Source organism: Colletes gigas, unplaced genomic scaffold (genome assembly GCF_013123115.1).
Source record: "Colletes gigas isolate AHSC1104 unplaced genomic scaffold, ASM1312311v1 Colletes_gigas_Sc00003, whole genome shotgun sequence".
Classification (NCBI taxonomy): domain Eukaryota; kingdom Metazoa; phylum Arthropoda; class Insecta; order Hymenoptera; family Colletidae; genus Colletes; species Colletes gigas.
The window spans coordinates 7,284,939-7,305,799 of NW_025106632.1; the positions used below are offsets into that span (position 1 = coordinate 7,284,939).

The 20,861-nt window shown below is 40.9% G+C and overlaps 1 protein-coding gene across 1 annotated transcript in view; it reads left to right on the forward strand.

Annotated features, from left to right (window-relative positions):
• LOC122404924 (protein expanded-like) overlaps positions 1-20,861 on the forward strand; it is a 94,331-nt gene that overhangs the window by 12,395 nt on the left and 61,075 nt on the right. The window contains exon 2 of the mRNA XM_043409315.1: positions 15,799-15,850. The gene's annotated coding sequence lies outside the window, so the exon portion shown is untranslated. The remainder of the gene's footprint in view (positions 1-15,798; positions 15,851-20,861) is intronic.

Below are 20,861 nucleotides of genomic sequence, written 5' to 3' on the forward strand. Positions count from 1 at the left end.
GAGCCACGTTGCCCCGAGACTCGGATCCTCTGTACCGCGCCAGACGTTGCACGGTGCGCGACTGCTCTGGAAACCGGTGTTCCGTGGACAAAACGAGCCTCTCTTTTCGGAAACTTTTCTTCGATCGAGCACACTTTCTTACCAAACAGTAGAACTCGAATCGCTTCGAATCAAATGGCGAAGCCTCGGTATCAATTACTTACGTCGATCTGTGCTTGGTCTCCTCGAATCGTTTCACTCACTTGTTTACGAATGTTTTGGAACTTTCTCAGTCCACTCGGATGATCTCGCGTACACGATACTCCGTACTTAAAAGCGTCGTTTCCTCGCGAACGCCGAACAATTACTAAAACTTTTCATGCGGCGCGCCGTAACACTAAGGCAAATAAAGTAATTGCAAGTGATTTTATTTAATTATCATCAATTGTTTGAAAATTATGGCGTACACGCTCCTGTTCAACGGACTGTACCCGTACTCTAACGCGAGACACGTTACGCAAACGAGAATACGAATTGTCTAAGAATCATAGACTCCATTTGCCGCAACGATTCATCGAACGTTTTATTTTTGTTTCCGTTGATTGACTATTTGAAGATTCATCTGTCGGTAATGTTTCGTTTCCCTATTACTTGTGATGTTCTACGGGAGTGTGAGAGACCACATTATCTTTATATACGTAATAAAGTGACAATTACGTAAGTTGATGAACGTCGAAGAAAAACGTATATACAATTACATTGATATTTCCATCGATGCAATTGAGAAGTTTTTTACTTAATTTATCTTAAATGACACTTCGATTCAACTGCTTTGATCGCCTGTCGTCCTCTACATCGATGATTCAGTAAGTGGACTATGATGTATCGAACTATGGGCTTGAAACAAATTGATGCAAATTTTATTTCAATTTTTCTTAATTGGGAATTATTATTCTTTACTTCCAATTTATTTCTTTTTAAAAATTTATTTAAATTAAACGAAAATTTGTATAAATAATGTCTTTGAAATATCATGTGAAAAATACGTTGTTAAATTTGTATATAAAAATAGTCAAAACACAATGAATTTTGTGAAGTTTGCCCAGATGCATTTGAATAATTGTTCAAATTGCAACTTATATTGCATCGTACATATTTAATGAGAGCTCAAAGATATTGTTGCGTATCGTGGATAAGATAAATGACGGGTTATAATTGCTATCAGTATTTAGTCGAGGTTGTATAACTAATTGAAATTTAACTGTCATTTTGTTAAAAATAAGACATTTTGAAAAAATGGTTTGTGCTTGACTGAAGCGTTATCTACTGAAGGAATTTCATCGCTTGGGGGAGGGGAAAAATTATGTTACCTGGTTATTTTTTTACAAATTCGTTAATAGATTCGAATTTACGAACGAAACGTATGCAGAAGTTTGTTTACGAATCGATTAAAAAATTTGTATTCGTTATTCGTGAATAAAATTTGCCCAGCTTCGATCGAAGAATAACGATCGAGCCCCCCGGGCCAGTTCGGGGCACGTCGTCTTCGACATTCAGGCAACGTAGACCGAACACGTCTGCGACGTCCACCCACGTTGTAGCCTAACCAAAGAAAGAAGAGAGAATGTGTCTCCTGATTCTGAAAATTCATTGCTTCTTGGGCCGTTTTTCCTGGCAGGGTTTATTAACGGCACACTCAAAGCGCCCTATGGAGTTGCGAGTTGTTATACGACGGAATTTATACGTACTTAAGCGGGCTATTATCGTTCTTTGCGCGAGATCGCGTGGGCGCACGTGGCAGTAACTGCTGGACTTGCGGGAAGACGCAACACGCTATGTATTTGAAAGTCCATTCGTGGACTCTTCGACTTACTTTCGTTTCATTGTCCGCTGAAAGATTTGCCCGCGACGCGATAAAATCCGAGAACTCGAACGCGACCCTTGGATGGCGGACGGTTATTGCGCTGGGTCCCTCCTGACCTAGACGAAAGCTTCCGTTCGATTCTTTCGACCCGACATTTTTCTGGTTTACAGGTAGTCGTCGAATTTGAAAGTTAAAAGAAGAATCTAACAACTCGTACAAATAGTTTTTATTTTGAGATCATCTTTGGCATCTTTTTTATGTTTTTCCTTCTATTCAATAAATCTTTCTTTCTATACAAGAAATCGTGATTCAAGTTGAGGATTTTTTTAAGCACGATTTAAGAAACGTCGATAGAAATTAAGAGGTTCTCGACGACGCCTGACCGTAAGATACATGAAATATTCATGCATGATATTCGTAGCATCCTCTCGAATGTGTCGTGAGTATTGAGAAACTTGGATAGCCTGTGAAAGTATAGACGGAGGTACACCATCGTGCAGTTCTATACGCACACAGGCTACGTTTTAAAATAATAATGCAACGCGTCGTGCCAATGCACCGCGAAAACAATTTTCTCATCCGCTTGCCACGCATACGTTGTCTTTGCAAGTTCATTCTCTTAATCTTGAGCATCGGATCGTTGCAATGAGAAACGTAATCGTTACAAAAGTAGGGCATTGCTTTCTCAATTATGTTGCTCAACCTTTTCGTAAGTTTTAGTTACTGTACGCAGAAAAGGAAGAAAACGTTTTTATTCTACGATTTATGAACACCCATCGATTCTCTCGTATTACCCGAGATGTTCGTTGCATTTTGTTTCCTATCGTTTCTTATACTTTGAGTATCGTGCAACGATATCGCGACTGATATAAATAATAGTCGTTGTATCGTGAAATTCGTTTTAGCTAGATTTTATCCGTACTTTCGCCATTTTTGCACGCCGTGCGTCGGGTCTTCCGCGGTATTAATCCGAACCTGGAAACAGGGTGCAGTATGCACTCGGAATGCAGCTCTCAAAGTGGGCTGCTCTTGGCTATCGGCGTGCATCATGGAACTTGGCTACCTGGTGAAAGTACCTCCACCTTCGCAGCGTTCTGCGTGCGTGTACATCAACGAACGTACAAGAATCGCGCGCACACGCCGATTCCGCTCGTGTATGTGCAGCCACGATGTGAGATACTGCCAGATAGCGTGGCACGTAGTGTCAATGTACTCCATTGTGTCATCCGTCACGGACTGTGAGATAACGTGTCCCGTAGCGATGGCTATGACCTGACCTATCGTTCGATCGACAAAACGAATTAAATCGTCCAAAAATTGTATTATCGCAATTTTTTACTTTTACGAAGTTTCAACCTCCACGACTCCACCATTCTGCATATACTTTACATTTCTATTTATTTATTATTTTTGAGATCTCGAGAAAAATACAAACTATATATAAAGTAATACGGAAAGAGAAAAGAGTGAACATTAATATCAGAGTATTTAATTTTTTTGGTAACCCGTTTCACGTTCGGTTATCTTGTTATTTATTTGTGCTCGATTTAGATATCTCCTCGCGAACTCACGTATTTTTGCGTCGATTCTTCCTTTCATGATCCTTTCTATTTCATTTCTTAGGACATTCTCTTTTCCCAGATCATGTGCCAGTATATTACTTCATATTTGTCATTTTCATACATAGTGCGGTGGTTAAATTTTTTCAACGTTTTGGACTTTTGAATAGCAATGCAAGAAAAGTAGTTTTATGAGCTGAAAGGGTACCATAAATATCATCGAAGTTACTCGAAATTACATTGAACATTTCGAAGACTAAAAGTTGTATGGTTTCCAATTTACAGATCCGCTCGCAACCAATATAATCTTTGTCATTTATTTATGGTTCGCATAGAAGCGTTTCGCTCACGATTCTAGTTGAATTAAATAAGCAATTACTTAACACGCTTGGAAGACTTTTAGCACTGTCGCGCTAGCGACCCTCTATTCTATCTAATTGATAAAACACACCAATTCGTAGTAACGCCAAAGTACAAATAAATTCATTTCCTCAGATCAAATTATAACGCTGTCGTGTTTGCAAACAGAATCGAAATAAAGTAGAATTCTTAAACGTATTTATAGAACCAATTTTAATGTATCGCCTTGACTCTGTAACAATGCACGATGAAAAAACTGGTTCGAGTAAATTCAGTCTGTGTTTATATAATTTTGTCACGAAATAAAATATTGCGCCGATAAAATATGTTTGCTATAAATACTGAATTCCGTAACGAACGAGTTTTCCATCACGGTAATGGGACCATAACGCTGCCACGTGTAAACTGTTATGCAGTAATTCCACGATTCCTTGTAGTTTGAATAAGCCACGGTCTGGCCAACATCTTTTTCCCAGCTGACCGATTAATGTGCATTTACAGCGAGTCAGGTGTCTATGGTCTAATTAACACCGTGGCGCAGGCGTGCTTTGAGGTGTGATTATCTTGCCCCGTTCAGTGTACGGCACGATAGGCTATATCTATCTGTCAATTTATCGGTGCCTACTTAGCGTTTCACGCGCTCACGTGCACGCGAATGCAACGCCCACGCGTGCAATCTTTCCACGGTAATGTACGCGCATGCGCGCCACTTATACGCCCGACGGAGCATAATCGAGCATAACTCCCTTATACTTTACACGACAGGCTCACCGCGGCCTGGTCATTACGCGACTTATGCAACGTCTACGAGCGTGCGTGTCTCACCAACGCGACGATCTTTAGTTATCTTTCGCGCATTCCAGCTTCCTAGGCGTGGACCAACCTTCGTCGCGCATCCCCCACGGCTTTTGTTCCATCGTTTATTAACGGCTGGCCTCGTAGTTCCTTATTGGTCCTATCGGTTTACAATTAGCGTACCCGTGCGCGCTAAGGGAATATGCCCACCATTTTTGTGTGCACAAGCTCCAGTTAGCTCCTGTTTATTAATTTATTCGTAGGATGTAATGGACGTTTACCGCGCGTCGCTACTCACGGAATCTTTCGAATTGTTTACGGAACCATTTTACGAGTTCTTTTTTTTTCTCTCTTTTATCGCTGCTGGTAGAATCTAACGTTCGGACTACTTGGACAGGATTTAATTTTGCAAATTCAGCGATACCCATCGACGTTTTATTTTAGTAAATATTTTCGAGGGCGTGTACTTTCGGAGAAAGTGTAACTAAAAATTCTTTTTTAAGTTTCCAGAGCGAAACGCTCGCTCGTATCGAATCGCTCTTGAAGGTTCGTGGTCTCGACTCGAGCCGACAACGCTTTGGCGCACCGATTAGAAAGGTGACGTAAAGAGGTATGCGCCGGTTTGAAAGCACGTAACACCTGGGTGATTTTCTGAGGGCAGGCCAGGCGACACGACCTCTAGACTCGAGGAATTCGGCCCTTGGAGCGGATTGACCTGCGCGCCTGTGGCTTCTCCCCGGCGTCGCACTGTCGTCTGGCTTATTTCTTCTGTCCATGCTTTCGCAACTCTGTTATTAAACTCGAATGGCACGAACGTCGTTATACGTTAACCGTATGGCTGCCGTATCCGGGAACTATCAAACTAACGACGTCTCGCCCGCGGCCGTGCGGCCCAAAAATAGTTAGGGGACCCCGCCGTATAATTACGATCTCGGACTCTCCAGGATGTTCCTCCGACGATTTAATTCGACTCTCCTCTGTTCTCGACGCCCGCAGGACGCCAATCGACATACATCCATGCAACACGAAGTCCCAAGGTTTCGTTTAAATCGTAATTTCAACTTCGCGAAGTCGATCATTTGCCGGACTTCTCTGAAGACCACGTACGAAAAACATTCCTAATGGGGTACGGGTCAGATGCCACCATTTTTTTTAATCGTTTCGTGTTAGACTGACGTCACGTTTAATTGCACGTTCATCGGTGAAATTCTTTTCCACGAAACTAGCGACGCTCAACGAATTTTTGCTGGTTGATCGGGGGCCAGACCGACGGGCAAATAACTCGTCAAAATCATTTTAAACAAAAATAAATTGTTATCCGTTAAAGTTGCCATCTTTTTGAGACGTACGAAAGTTTGTTAATCGAACGATGAGACAATTTTTATGAACCTTCAACGAACGAGAACAATGTGTCTCACTGTGCGTGACCTGAGCAGAAAGTTTATTTGTATCGTACGTCACTGAATTTTTTTTTATTAAGTATTCGAAAACATAAATTAGTTCATAAATTTGAGGGAAGGAGGAAATAATTTTGCAAGCCTTTACGTTAGTTTTATGAATGAACAGATCGATGCTTATTGGCAATTGAAAGCCCAAGGCTATTAGAGAGTCGATCAACTGAATTTGCACGTGGTACAGATTACATTGTAATGGTTGGCCGTGATTTAGTCGAGAGTGACGATGAAAACGTCACTGAATTCTTAGATGTTTCATAAGTTTCCATAGGTCTCTGGTAAATCGTGGATTTCCAGAATCCTATAAGAATTCAGGTTTCGACTATCGTAGTGGTCCCGTGTACGGCAGATATCCGATAATTAAGAGGTACTTATGGCCTCGTTGGTTAATTTCACTACTAGACGTGCACGGCGTCGGTTAATTGAAGTATTACGTCGTCGGAATGCGGTGCGTGTATCTAAGTGCATCGTGGTTAATTACGGTAATAAAATCTGTTTTTCCGCGATGAGACGCTTAAAACTGTCCGCCGCTAAAAGTACTTTCAGGCGGCCTGATACACGAACCTGATTGTGCATTGCGTCGTATGTACGGGTTTAACGATGAATGGGTCCCATCCGCTTTGAAGCGTACGATCGCGGGAGTGCATTAAGCTCCGGAGTGCCAGCATTGCTGACGCAGATTACGCGAGTCCATTTGTGCGTCACGAGGTTAACTCTCCGGTATACTAAATTCCTGGTGACGTCTTTGGTGTCCGTATATGGCATAGATACGCACCGTGGAAAATGGATGAAGTACCAGCTTTCACACCTTTTTTTTTTTTTACCTCGATATCTTGAATTCACGTTGTTATATGTTCTCCATTAAGGGTACGATACAAACCAGGGACGGGGCCAGCGTGGCTCGTGTTCCTAATTTCTTATTTCGCTCCACCGTAGAACTGTATCCTTTGCATCGATGAGAAAGGAACGCAAGAAATTTGATAAATGGATTATTTTTGTGCATTAACCCAAAGTTTCCATCCAAAGTGGAAGCGAGAGAATAGTTGAAATAACCCAGAAACTGGTGGGATCTATTAGTAGATTATTAATTGAAATAGTCCTTGTTTTATTTGTATAAAGTAATCGCAAAGAAACTAGACTAACAAATATTTTTTAGATACTCGAATACAATATTATTCACGAGGTTTCTTCGCATAGAGTATTACAGGTATATAGTTATAGTCCGGGCCACGATATAGCGAGGTCATAAAATCGAGTAGGCTCCCGGAATAAGTGAATTGATAGAAATACGAGCAGCTAAGGGCCTTAGACCATAGCCAAGGCCGTACGGAGAAATGTTTTATCTAGTGTCGCCATTTTTAAAAAGTCATTGGTAAAAAGTCATTCAAAGGTATCGTAACAGGTAAAGGTCTTACTCAAGTCTTGAATATCTTAATTTACCTGCATGTAGAAAATGAAAAAAGGTAGTGCAGTTATGGGCACAGAAAGGCATTGAAAAAGGCACCCTCAAGCAAGATGTCATGTACAGCCCCAAGTACCAAGTGCCGTAGCAGTAGTCAGTCCCAACCCTCAAGAGTATAGTTTACGACCACGCTATATCGTGGCCCGGACTATACTTTATTGGAGTGTTCGAATGGGCACCTGCACTCTCCTTCTCGCGTAAACCGCGTTTAAACAGTTTTTTACGACCAATCTGGGGTTTCGCGTGCATCTGCGTCATTAGGATTCCGGCCCATAATCTTTTCTTCCTCCCCCCACCCCTCTTGCTTTTTCTTTCTTTTCTGGAATACTTTTACTTAAATACACATACATTCGGTGTTGATTATGTTAATAGGGTGCGATAAATTTTGAAAAGATGTTTATGCATATTCCGGACGGTGAGACCTTGTCGTTTAGAGACGCTTACGATAAGTGTTTCAATTAATTATGCATCGTTCGGACAGTTGTATCTAGGTTTATATCACAGTTTATATGAATTTAATTTGTACTCAATTATACGAACGTTTTTTTAAACTTAACGCTGATAGATGCCGCTTATCTAGGAACGTATAAAGTCTTCCCTTTTGGATGTCTTTGTCGTTGCGCTTTTATCGTTTCACAGGAGGGGTGAATGTTTCGTAATGTCGTAAACGAGCGGCGTCCTGGCAATAACTGTGGCCGATTACGGCAACAGTTATCAGGCGGCGCTTGTTAGCAATGCCGTCGGTTTAACGATACTTTATATCGTGATAACGCGTCGCTAGTTCGTTCTTAATACCAACGACTATGGAGCTCTTCCTCGAAGATGCGGTTAAAGCTTATAATTTCTCCATTTCACCGTCCGTTCGGTAAAGATTTTTCTTACGGCGTTTCGCGTATTTTCGTACCGTGACTTCTCGTCGCGATATCGCGTTGTACCAGCGAGACGAAGTATTTCTAGCAAATTGATAGGTATATTACTGCTGGGAGGCTTTAGGTATGCGCGTTGGGGAGACACTAATACGTGGATGTTTCTAGTCAGGAGATATAAATTAACTCGGAGATAGCACTGGTTGCATGATATTTATTACAAACTCGCCGGTACACCTTTTCTTGATTACCGTGCTCCATACTATCGATATTTTAACGTTTACTTAACTCTTCGATTATAGTCTGTTCCACACATTAGACGAAAAGATACGTAATTACGATAGATAAAATGATAAAAAACAACTTATCTGCTTAAACCTTCGAAGCATCGAAGCAATACGACTGAAATTAAAACTGTATTAATACCGAAGCAATTACTACGATGTTCGTGAACTTGCGTATCCGTGTTTCTCAAAATTTTTTAATTCTTTTTAAACAACTATCGTTCCCCGAATACGTTCGTAGAAATTTTTCGAAAACGTGAATCACCGTTTCTAACGATTCCGTTTCGTATTCCTCCGCGAGAAGATTTTCCTATCGTTATACAAGTGGAACAGCACCTCGAATACAAATGAGCCTCGAAGGATCGTTTTTGTGGCAGGTTGTACGTTCGCGTGGCAAATGGCTCGATTGGTACACGAAATTCTTTGGACATCGAAATTCTTCGGAATCGCCTTTGTTGGGTACGCTCGTGAGCGCTCTTACATAATGTCTTATGTGCTCCTCCGAGTACGACCGAACCGAATGGGTCTGCTACGGAATGGAATGGAATGGAATCGCTTGGAATGGGGCCACTCACTCTTGGCTATATGCTATTCGATCAGCCGAGTCGCTAGTGTCCCTAAAAAAGAAAAATCTCGTCCCGACCATTTGGTTAACCGTGTAATTCAGATATTTCAAGTGACTGGAATATCAGGTACGTTTAACTTCTTACAGAAACGGGTTCCCCTGGTACTAACTGCTGGATAATGAGATTCGTTTAGCGAAGGTAACTTTTGGACATGGAAAAGTTATTTCCTTCGTTACGCGCGCATAACGGATACGCGGTTGCTCAAAATGTCATTCGACGATTACGTTATTAATATATTAATAGACATTTAGCCCGTTCGAAATATGCTGGAGTTCCTCTAGGAAACAGGGAAACATACGAGACGCCGGTATCTTTTTGTCTCGTAGCGTGGTCGCGACGCGACTAGGTTGTAAATAGAAGGAAGGAAATGTACGCGCGCTTGTTAGATCGCGATGATAAATCAGCGTTTTCTACGTTACGGTGCATCGCGGGCAGAGATGGAAGCACAAACGCGCCCTTGCGCGCAAAGACGAGCTTGTGTACGCATCGAAAGTATACAACGCTTGCATTACGTGACATGGTGAATCGTATATATGGAGCCCTACTTGAATCTATGATGACAGTAAACTCGCGGTGTTACACGGCCGCGCGCGGATGCTCGCGAGCGCTCGCGAACTTCGGAGTCGAATACCAAAGCGCGCGCCGGTATCCAACAAATTGACGAACAAAATGAAACCATACGTTTGACGGCTGATTTATCGTGCCATTGTGCAAATGTCGAAGCGTCGAGCGTTGCATGACGTCGTAACTTATTCTATCGGAGCGAGGATGTCGAAGGCGTGCGCGTTGATCTTTGAATTACAACCGGGAAGCGCAAAAACTGAGACGCCGGAGATTATAAATCGAGATCGCGGGCGCGGAAAAACTGAATCGCGCGAGTAAGATGTAGAGGGGAACGAACTAGTCCGTGTCTAATGATTTTTAGGAACGTTTCTTTTTCTACGCCGCATAGAATTCGTTGGGCATCCGTAATAAATAATAAACTTCATTTAACGGAACACGAAACGTTATAAACAAGCTGCACGTTCGATCGAAACAAATTTGTTATTTATTTTTTTAATGGCTATATCCTCTTTAGAATATTCCTTCGATTTATGAAAATTATAGTTATAGAGTGGTGGTAAGGATGCCAATTCGAGTCTTATTCAATCATAAAAAAAGAGGAATTTAATATATTTTTTATTAGAGAATTTAAATAAAAATATTCAATATCCTCGGAATTTCATCAGCCACTTTAAGAAACACGGGTTTGAGAAGAACGTGTTTAAAGTTTTGTTCTTAACGTTGTCTTGAAAACTATTTATTATACCCTCGGTGAAGCAATCCTGTTCGTAATACGATCCTGTCTTAGACGGTTGAACCATCATTCTGAAACAATTTTGTTTGTCTTTTAACAAGGCTGATATCTCCTTTGTAGACTCCTGAGCTCTGTGCCTTGCAGTCGTTATCCGAGCGATGTCTAATTCTCTGGCCATTCATTCAGCTTCAGAAGCAGTGACAGAGCTCGGAACATCCATTACTTGTAGTACCGATTCTTTTATTCGTTTCATATTCATAGTTGTTCATTAACGGACAATGATTTATGGCTTTTGGTTCACGGTTTGCCGTGACGTGCACGAGACTAGAAGCTTGAAACCGAGACCACGACCATTTTTCCATGAAATTGTTACCGTGATTTGCTGTACCCGTGGTACTTGTTACGTCTCTCTGATCCATAATCGTCTTGAATTGAAATATCAGCGCAACTTTAACAGGAATCACATAAGAATGATTCGTAGTAAAAAAATGTTAATATAAAGCGAAAACATTTTGGTAAGTTACCTTTTAAAAATTGTTAATAGCTGTCCTTGGATTCGGTACAGATATAGTTTTCAAGTCGGTGTGAAAAGATTGGTTACAATTCTCTCGATTATCAGCGTTATAGAGTTCGTGCGTATCAAAGAGAAATTTTTTTTTTTTATAATCGTTTTATAATTGCAACATTAGTATTCTTCGAACGACGGCGTCAGATTCAACCAGTTTCACGTATCTGGAACTCATCACACTTTCGTTCTCTTTTTTACGTCTGGAAACGGCGATTTAAGTTCCAGAAAATCGTCGGAATAGTCGATTAAGCTTTCAGACGGCGAAGGAGGGTTTTCGAAGGAAGGTTAAGCCATACCGCAGGAGTGGGGGATGAAAGGGTTGCGTAGCGCGGGAGCTCGCCATTATATTCACATTATAATCCCATCAGGGGACTCCTCTGCCTAACTGGACAGCTACGAATAATACGACGTACACGCCTCTACCTTCCATTCGCCGTCTATTCCACCGTCCTCACCTTTCTTCATCCTGCTGGCTCATCTCTGTTATTAATTTCGAATTATACGAAATTCTAGAACTTTAAAAGGAAATATACACGAGGCGATCTAAACGCACAGATTCTTTTACGATCTTACGTAACTCATCCGTACTTCCACAATATTTGGTTCTTCGTTTCAATCTTCGTCTCGAGTTTAATATACATATCTCAACATTAAATAGTTTTCACGTTTTTCCGTATCGATCACATACACCACTTTTCGTTTCTAAATGAAAACAGAAACATGGATGACACTCCATGGTTATGTTAATTTTTCCATGCAATTTTTTGTTTGTAAATTATACATGGGGATCAAACTATGTATATAGACTCTTACAATGAGGTGTATAATACTACGGCGAGCCCAACCTTGTAAAATAAGTTACTGGTTAATTCTTATTGGCTATTAGTAATTTATAATGCAAACAGAATATTGCAATTATCATATTCACAAGCAATTATTAATGGATATAAAATAAAATTAACAGTCTGATTACATAATAATGGCATACTTTAGTATTTTTGCTTTGTCTATGCGTATATTTACTTTTGTCTTTCGAGTGAGTTAACTTCCCATTCTGAATGGGTTAACACGCTCTCTTGTGGGTTCCTACGGGTTAGAATCCTAGAATCCTTGATTCTAGCCCGTATCAATGAAACGTTGCAACGATTCGAACATTCGGTATTTACTACATACTTTTCCTCGCAACGCCACGTCCGTTTCTCTTGTCATCGCGTGTTCCGGGGCGAAGTGGTGAAAGCTACGACGACGACGACGACGGCGACGAGGAAACGTCGACGATAACCTACTCCAGTGCGGCTGGCAGTTGCAGCTGCCCGACTCCGCAAAACGAGGAATCCCAGTTACGCGCTCACGGAGGAAGAACGCCGCTGAGGCTGTATAGAATGCTCTCGCGAAGATACCAGCGTGCGCACGGTGGTTTACTTCCGCTGGAGGCACGCGGTTCGGCCGAACGCGCGGCCAGAAGGGGAAGAATAAGAACACGATGACGAGAAGAAGCAAATAAAAGGACGAAGGGAAGAAAAAAAAGAAGGAGAAGAAGAAGAAGAAGAAGAAGAAGACCGAAAACAAAAGGCTGACGACGAACGCGATAGAGAAAATGTAGGAGGGGAAAGGGTTTGAGGGGGAGTGGAGATAAAGAAGCGAAAATGAAACGAATAAGGAGATAGAGCAAAGGGAATGCGGCGAATGATTATGACGAAGGGAAAGCGGATGAAAGAGAGAAAGGAGAGAGTAAAAGGAGAAAGATGATGCAGACAACTCCTCGCGTATAGTCCGGGCCACGATATAGCGAGGTCGTAAACTAAACTCTTGAGGGTTGGGACCGACTACTGCTGCGGCACTTACGGCCGTACATGACATCTTGCTCGAGGGTGCCTTTTTCAATGCCTTTCTGTGCCCGTAACTGCACTACCTTTTTTCATTCTCTACATGCATACATTATAAGCAGGCAAATTAAAATATTAAAGACTCGAGTAAGACCTTCGCCTGTTACGATACCTCTAAAAATGGCGACGCCGGATAAAACATTTCTTCGTACGGCCCTGACCGTGGTCTAAGGCCCTTAGCCGCTCATATTTCTGTCAATTCACTTATTCCGGGAGCTGAAATGTGTAAACTTTGACACCTACTCGAGTTTACGACCTCGCTATATCGTAGCCCGGACTATAACTATGTACCCCTACTCGCTACTCTTCTGCTTCCTTCTCTTTTTCTACGGGCATCGCACGCTCTCTCCGTGCTTCCTCGTCGTCTCCCTCTGTCTCGCTCGAGCGATCCGTGGCCTCTTTGTCCCGTGCAGGGGAAGCCCGTTCCTTCCGTCTCTGTTCATCTCGCGTTCCGTTCGGCCAATTCCTCGTATTATACCAGGTTGCGGCGTGGAATGCGGGCGTCCTTCGTTCGCTTCGAGCAGCGTTCAACCGATGAGCCCCGCTAGCGTTATCCTTCGCCAGTCCTTCGCATGCGCTCCTTAGGGCTTGGTAAAATTAACCTGGAATACTCGGCCGAGACGCCCGCCTCGCTCTTCCCTCCGCCGCGCGGATTCGTTAAACTCGCTCACGCGGCTTGCACCAACACGACATGCCTTCCGTTTCGTTGTGTGAGCGCGCGCCCGGCAGTCACGGTGCGCCGAGGAGATGATCGGCATACTTCGTGCGGGTTTCTCGAGCTTATTGACGATGAAATTAAGGCGATTTGTCGAAGTAGAGCGGTTTTATTGGAGCTCGCGCGGTCTTTCGGATTGCGGAGGAGCGCACGGCACGTTCTCCCTGCCCGCCTCGATGCAAACAGATTTATTTTACTTACGCGTATTCCCTTAGACAGGACCGGATCAATCCCGACCGATGCCCCAACCATGGTCAAACAGTACACCCTTCGAGGGGAGAAACCACTGTCACGGCAGAAAATAAAGCCAATTTTCAAGAATTTTTTCGACTTAACTGTGAAACTTTTCCTGATAAATGTTTAATGTTTTTGAAAATACATTTCTTGAACTACTTCTTGTAAAAATTTCATGTAAAAATATTCATTATTACAGCCATAATACGAACCAGAGTGAGAGGCCTCCAAAAATTTGTTAGAAATGGGCAAACGTGTAATTTTTCACTGCAAGTTGCGAAACAAGATCAAAAAACAGTAGAGTTAGTTGCAGTTTCAGAAATAAATTTCATCAAAATACATTCACTATTGTAGGAGATATGGTCGTTTGAAAGGTGGACAATTGTTATCACTTTACGGGGTTAAGGAACAACTTTTCTAACATTCTTGGAATTTTCAAATATTCTTCACCAAAATACGCGTTGTTTGCATTTTGAAACATTAAAATCCTCCCATCCGTTCAGGAGTTATGATTTTTTTAAGATACGCATGAAATTTCAGGGTGACAGACAGTCATGGTCAGACATTATATTTTCAGTAATGAATTTTTTTCTTGAAAATGCGTAGGATTTTGGGGATATGTGTATTTACCAAAAATGATTGTAATTGACCCCCGTAACTGAAAAGAATTTTTCCAGAACGATTTTAAATTTTTTAATTTCGTCGACAAAGTCCACTTATTCGAATTTTTTTCTCGAAACTGCGTAGGATTTCGGGGGTATGTCTATTCACCAAAAATGATTGTAATTGACCTCCTCAACCAAAAATAATTTTTCCAGAACGATTTGAAATTTTTTAATTTCGTCGACAAAGTCCACCTACTCGAATTTTTTTCTCGAAACTGCGTAGGATTTCGGGGGTATGTGTATTCACCAAAAATGATTGCAATTGAATCCCGTAACTGAAAAGAATTTTTTCAGAACGATTTGAAAATTTTTAATTTCGTCGCCAAAGTCCGGCACTTACTCGAATTTTTTTCTCGAAAACGCGCAGGATTTCGAGGGTATGTCTATTCACCAAAAACGATTGTAATGATCCTCCGCAACCAGAAATAATTTTTCCAGAGTGATTTGGAATTCGCGTGCAGTAGAGTGCGTGTCAGGCTTCGGCACAAGTAGAAATAGTGATTCATGGACAGACACGTCGGACAAATCGTATTCACTCGCGCGCCTCTGACAAATCTTCAAATTAAACTATCCCGAAAACAAAGCCTTCGACGAAGAAATATTATTCTTTCTTTTTTTAAATTGATCGTTAGATGTAAAATCACCCTCTGCCCTGTACACAGGGTATTTCCTAGTCCTTCCGCCCAACTGCAATAATTGAATCACGCATATTCTTCGAAAATTAACTCCCATTTAGGTCCTTTTACTGTTAGTATATGTGTTGATATTATTTTATGTTCTTTCGGTCGCGCGTTCCAAATAAATAGCTGCGTTTTGCGATCCGCAGCTTACTTCTGTTTCCGTAGGAACATTATGTTTTATAGTCTCTCTGGCCCATTATGTCTCCTTAATGACAGTCCGGGCAATTTTTTTTGTGCCCGAAAAATGATCGTTTCCTCCGTGAAAGATCATTGCGGTGAAATTCAATGTTGCGGAAAGCAACATGCAATCTCTCGCGCAGACGTGTCTCGGATCGTAGCGGTTCGGAATTATCTACATCGCGGCATCCATCCCCTCGTTCGAATGCGATACTTTTTTCTTTTTTTTTGCGCGCGCACGTGTACTTTACATTCGATTCCTGGTATCCGGTCGGAATCGAACGCCAGGTAGAATAGCATAATTTAACGCTTATTTGTGTGTTGCAGGTGCACCTGTATGAAGCCGAAGGCGGGGGATTCGGAGAACGGGAGAATCTAGGTAAGATTAATTTCCGAGATTCGAGAGCGGGAACACGAGGACTTTAAAAGCCACTGTACACCTTAGGACACGCTACAGTAATCCAGTAATTAATAAAGTAGGAATTACACCGGTCTAAGCTACGTTTACACTTAAACGAAGCTTACTATCCGCGTGGTAATTCTTAAACCTTTTAAATTTGGGTAGTAGGTTTATACTACATCTATAGTTTCGCGGATACTGTTAATTGTACCATCTAACTTTAATAGAAGCCACACGACGATTTTTTTGATACCAATTTGTACAATTACCGTTGATACGAATGTTTGAACGATAATTGCAAAGGTTGATTGCTCCGGTAATACTTGAATTAATTTCCTTGATTTCCGGTGTCTCAGAGTTCCGTGATAGTATTCGTTTCAAATCGTACATTTTGAATTACTTAATTATGAATAATTTCGTACACGGAAGTTTACGAGAATCGGGAACGATAAGCATCAAGCATTTATTACGCGTAAAATTCAGAATGTACCGCAATTTTCATAGTAATTTACATTTTATAATTTTACGAGCATCTGTTATGAAAGAGTAATGTACTCTGGCTTAAATCAAAACGTATAATTTGAAGAACTGAATAAAATAGAATTTTCCTAATTAGGGATCGAGAATGTATCTAAATATACATTAGTTATTGTATGTTTCGGTTCTCTGCGGTTATGATGTTGCTACGGTACAAAATTCATAATGAAGTATTAGTAAAAAAGTCAGGATAGAGATATAGAGAAACATACAAATTACAAAAACTTACGGGAAAACCAGCGTCGATTTCGAAAATTCATTGCGCACGCGCGTAGTAGAATGCAACTCGGACTTCGGTATAAGTAGAAACAGTGAGCAATGGACAGACGTGACAGGCAAATCGTATTCAACAAATCGCACGCGTATCCAACTTTTCAAATTCGATTAAAACGAAGCCACGAATTAAACAAATTTTTCATTTTCTATTTGTTCATGTACAATCTCCCCCCTCAACAAAACATACGATAACTCGTGCACCATGATACTTTCCATCGTGTAAAAAATACCGACTCCCGGCCGTGGAAGCGTCGAACGTAAAATCACATCACGCAACTCCTCTGAAAATAAAGCGTACTTATTTATTTTCAATCGAACGGGTTTTTATTCTTGCCGGGAATGTTGTGTCGGTCGCGTGAATAATTGAAACGTATGAATCATATCCGCTCGTACGGATTCGGATCAACGAACTAGCGTCGTCGTTTGGCGGGTACGGGGGACAGAATCGTGGACGAAGACATTTCTTGTTTCGCGTGATCGTTCCATACCATTTGATCGATGGTATCTGTAATAAGAGTAAAGATGCGGCGGTCGAGTCCTATCGATGTTAAACGCCCGGTTTCGTGTAGCCGGTCATTTTGTTTCTTCGTTTCCATCCAGCGCAGCATAAAGTCTAGGTTTCAATTACGCGGCCTCCAGATCCGTGCACGCATAGTTGTATGCACGGGATGCGCCGCGCATGCATCGGATGCCTCGTTAATTCCACGCTCGGGGAACTAATACTTACGCAATTAACGATCTGTTTTAAGCATAGAACTGGGAAAGTCCGTTCCGAGATCCAACCATTCGTATTCCCTGTGTCCGTTCCATCGGGGAGCAACTGTTTGCAATAGATACATAGCTAGCTCTCAAAAACCGATCGCATTATTCGAACACCTGGAATTTTATTAAATTATTATGGCATGGTTTATTACTTTTGTTGATGTTGTATTATCATCGTCGTATTATTTACAAGCATATTGTTCATTAAGATGAATAGTCATCATCAGATTATTCCTTGTGTGAATCGAGGAGTTCCTCAACATCGTTATTTTGCAGGTCTTCGCTCCACTTTCGGAGTAGCGAACCTAAAACCAATTTCTATTTTGTTAACCCCTCGACGTACGATTTAATTCCGAATAATTTCTCAAATCTATACTATTTAATTTTGTTTAAATTTGTTCGTACAAGGAATGGACACGAAAATGTAGGAATGTGTTCATTTTAATATACAGGGTGTTCGGTCAGCGCTGGGAAAAATTTTAATGGGAGATTTTAGAGGCCAAAATAAGACGAAAATCAAGGATACTAATTTGTTGATTGTGCTATAGAAATATTTTCGGTAAAGAATTTTTATCTCGAAAGTACGTTGGATTTCGGGAGTATGTCTATTCACCAAAAATGATTGTAATTGACCCCTGCGACTGAAAATAATTTTTTTGGGTCGATTTGAAAAATTTTTTTTTCGCCGAAACTTTCAACACATATACGAATTTTTTTCTCGAAAGTGGATAAGATTTCGGGGGTATGTCTATTCACCAAAAATGATTGAAATTGACCCTCGTAACTGAAAAGAATTTTTCCAGAACGATTTGAAATTTTTTAATTTCGTCGACAAAATCCAACTACCCGAATTTTTTTCTCGAAACTGAGTAGGAATTCGGGGATATGTCTATTTACCAAAAATGATCGTAATTGACCCCTGCAGTTGTAAATAATTTTTTTAGAATGATTTGAAATTTTTTAATTTTGTCGACAAAATCCACCTACTCGAATTTTTTTCTCGAAACTGAGTAGGATTTCGGGGGTATGTGTATTCACCAAAAATGATTGTAATTGACCTCAGCAACCGGAAATAATTTTTCCAGAACGATTTGAAATTTTTTTTTCCGTCGGAAAATTCCATACCTTCTCGAATTTTTTTCTAGAAAGTGGGTAGGAATTCGGGGATATGTCTATTCACCAAAAATGATCGTAATTGACCCCTGCAGTTGTAAATAATTTTTTTAGAATGATTTGAAATTTTTTAATTTTACCGAATAATTTCACACCTGTCCGATTTTTTTTCTCGAAAATGGATAGGATTTCGGAGGTATGTGTATTCACAAAAAATTATTGTAATTGACCCCCGCAACCGAAAATAATTTTTCCAGAACGATTTGAAATTTTTGAATTTAATTTTTTAATAACGAAGCCTCAATCAACAAATTGATATTCTTGATCTTCGTCCTATTTTGGCCTCTAGAATCTCCCATTAAAATTTTTCTCAGGAGTAGAACACCCTGTATAAGACTCGATGACCAGCGAGTAGCCTCATGAACTTATCAAGAATTGTAACGAGTTATTGTACATTTTATGGTAAAATTTACCATAGAAAAGTTTTTTCTTTTTTTCCTGTAGAATAAGAATCCGTAACTGAAAGCACAGGTTTTTAAAATGAATCAGTCTTTGTAAAAACAATCGAATTTATTTGTAATAAGAATGTAAGAGGTTTTCTTTTAACCGAACATAAAATTACCGAGGATATTTAAGATAACGAATGTTGTTGGGCCACCTTATATAGAATCGCGGTGCAAACGTGGCGTGTGCGTGCATCGACTCCCCTAGCGCGTGTGAATGAGCGAGTACGAAGTTTATTATAATGGCGTTACGCGCATTATACCACGTTGTTCGTTAGGTACGTATGCGCGGCATGAGGAAATGGAACAGGCCGTTCGCCGCAGGAACTATGTGTGTCTCGCGAGGTTTTAAAAATCCCCGCCGGCTATCTATTCGCGTTCACCCCGTACCTATGGGGCATTTCCGTATAGTGCTGCTTGTCGGTCAGTATTCACAGACATGATCAGTATATCAACGGTATGATTGAGAAATTTATCGTTGCACCTTGCGGAATACGAACCGCAAAGCGCGTCCGACTGGGTGCAATTAACATTTCGCGTGCTCGTTTTTCCACAACCGGGTCTATCTATAAAATCGAATCCATAAAATTTTTTCTTCCGCTTATCGTGACTCGAATTAACATTCGGACATAACGATTTCGGAACGTTATACATTCGCAATATACAATACGAGCATTGATACCGATAACGAGATATAAATAGGAAGGTAAATTTCAGTAAAACAGTTGTTCGTTATTAATTGTTTTGACATCTAAATTTCGGTCTAGGACCATCTCTGAAATTTTCGTTCCCCTTTCAGTCGTTCAACCGCGTTTGCGTGAAAATCTGAATTGGAATAATTAGGCGTCGTAAAATGTAAAAAGAAGCGTGTAATTCATCATTTGTGCATTCCGTGGTTCGCGTAGACGCAGTACGCGTCGAGAGAAAGACTCGTTTTATCCGAGAATCGCGCGGCATTATAATGAGAACGCGGGACCAACGCGATGCAACACCACGACTCGATTATTTTATTTAATTGCAGGAAACGTTAAACAAAACTTTACATACTCTCGATCTACACTTAAAGTCCCTTCTGTGCAAAAATTATAGCGGCTATCGCAATTTTTTGCACAGCTCGGGATAACTCTTTCTTTATTCAAAGAAGAAAATTTAGGATCACGGTGGTCGAGCATTGAAAATGTCCGCGATGGATTATCTTAAACTGAAATAACTGCATAGTATTACCGCGCATGCTGGGCGATACGAATACCGCTGCGAATGGTCGTGTAATCTCGCAGCGATTCTCGGTAGCGTTTTCTGACTCCCGTTGTTTCGATCTTAATCTATTCCGAAGTGGTCTATTACCGCTGGGCTTCGCTCGAATCGGCGGTAAGGAAAGGAATGGAAAAATTAACTGGATTCTTTACGAGCTCAATTAGTGGAAATTTCTGAGTTTATGGAAGAAAATACCGGTCGTTCTTGATCCACGGGCACACCGTAAAGTGCTATCTCGTGCACGACGGTCGTATCGCATAGCGAAGACTTCATAAACCAGCGGTTGCATCTTCCAGCGTTCGACGAACGCTTAGTATATTTTAAAAGAGAAAAACGCGTCTATTATAGCTACACCAATATCGAAGATATTTTACTCTATCGTTTTATCCTCTTACAGTCATTCGAATGCAAACAAAAATCTTACAGTTTCATAATTTTGCGTTATTAAAAATTATATCTCAAAGAGGATATCAAATTGCGTTACGCGAAGAGTAAACTGATTGTTCGACCAAGTTATTTGTTATCCGTGGATTTCGACGATGAAC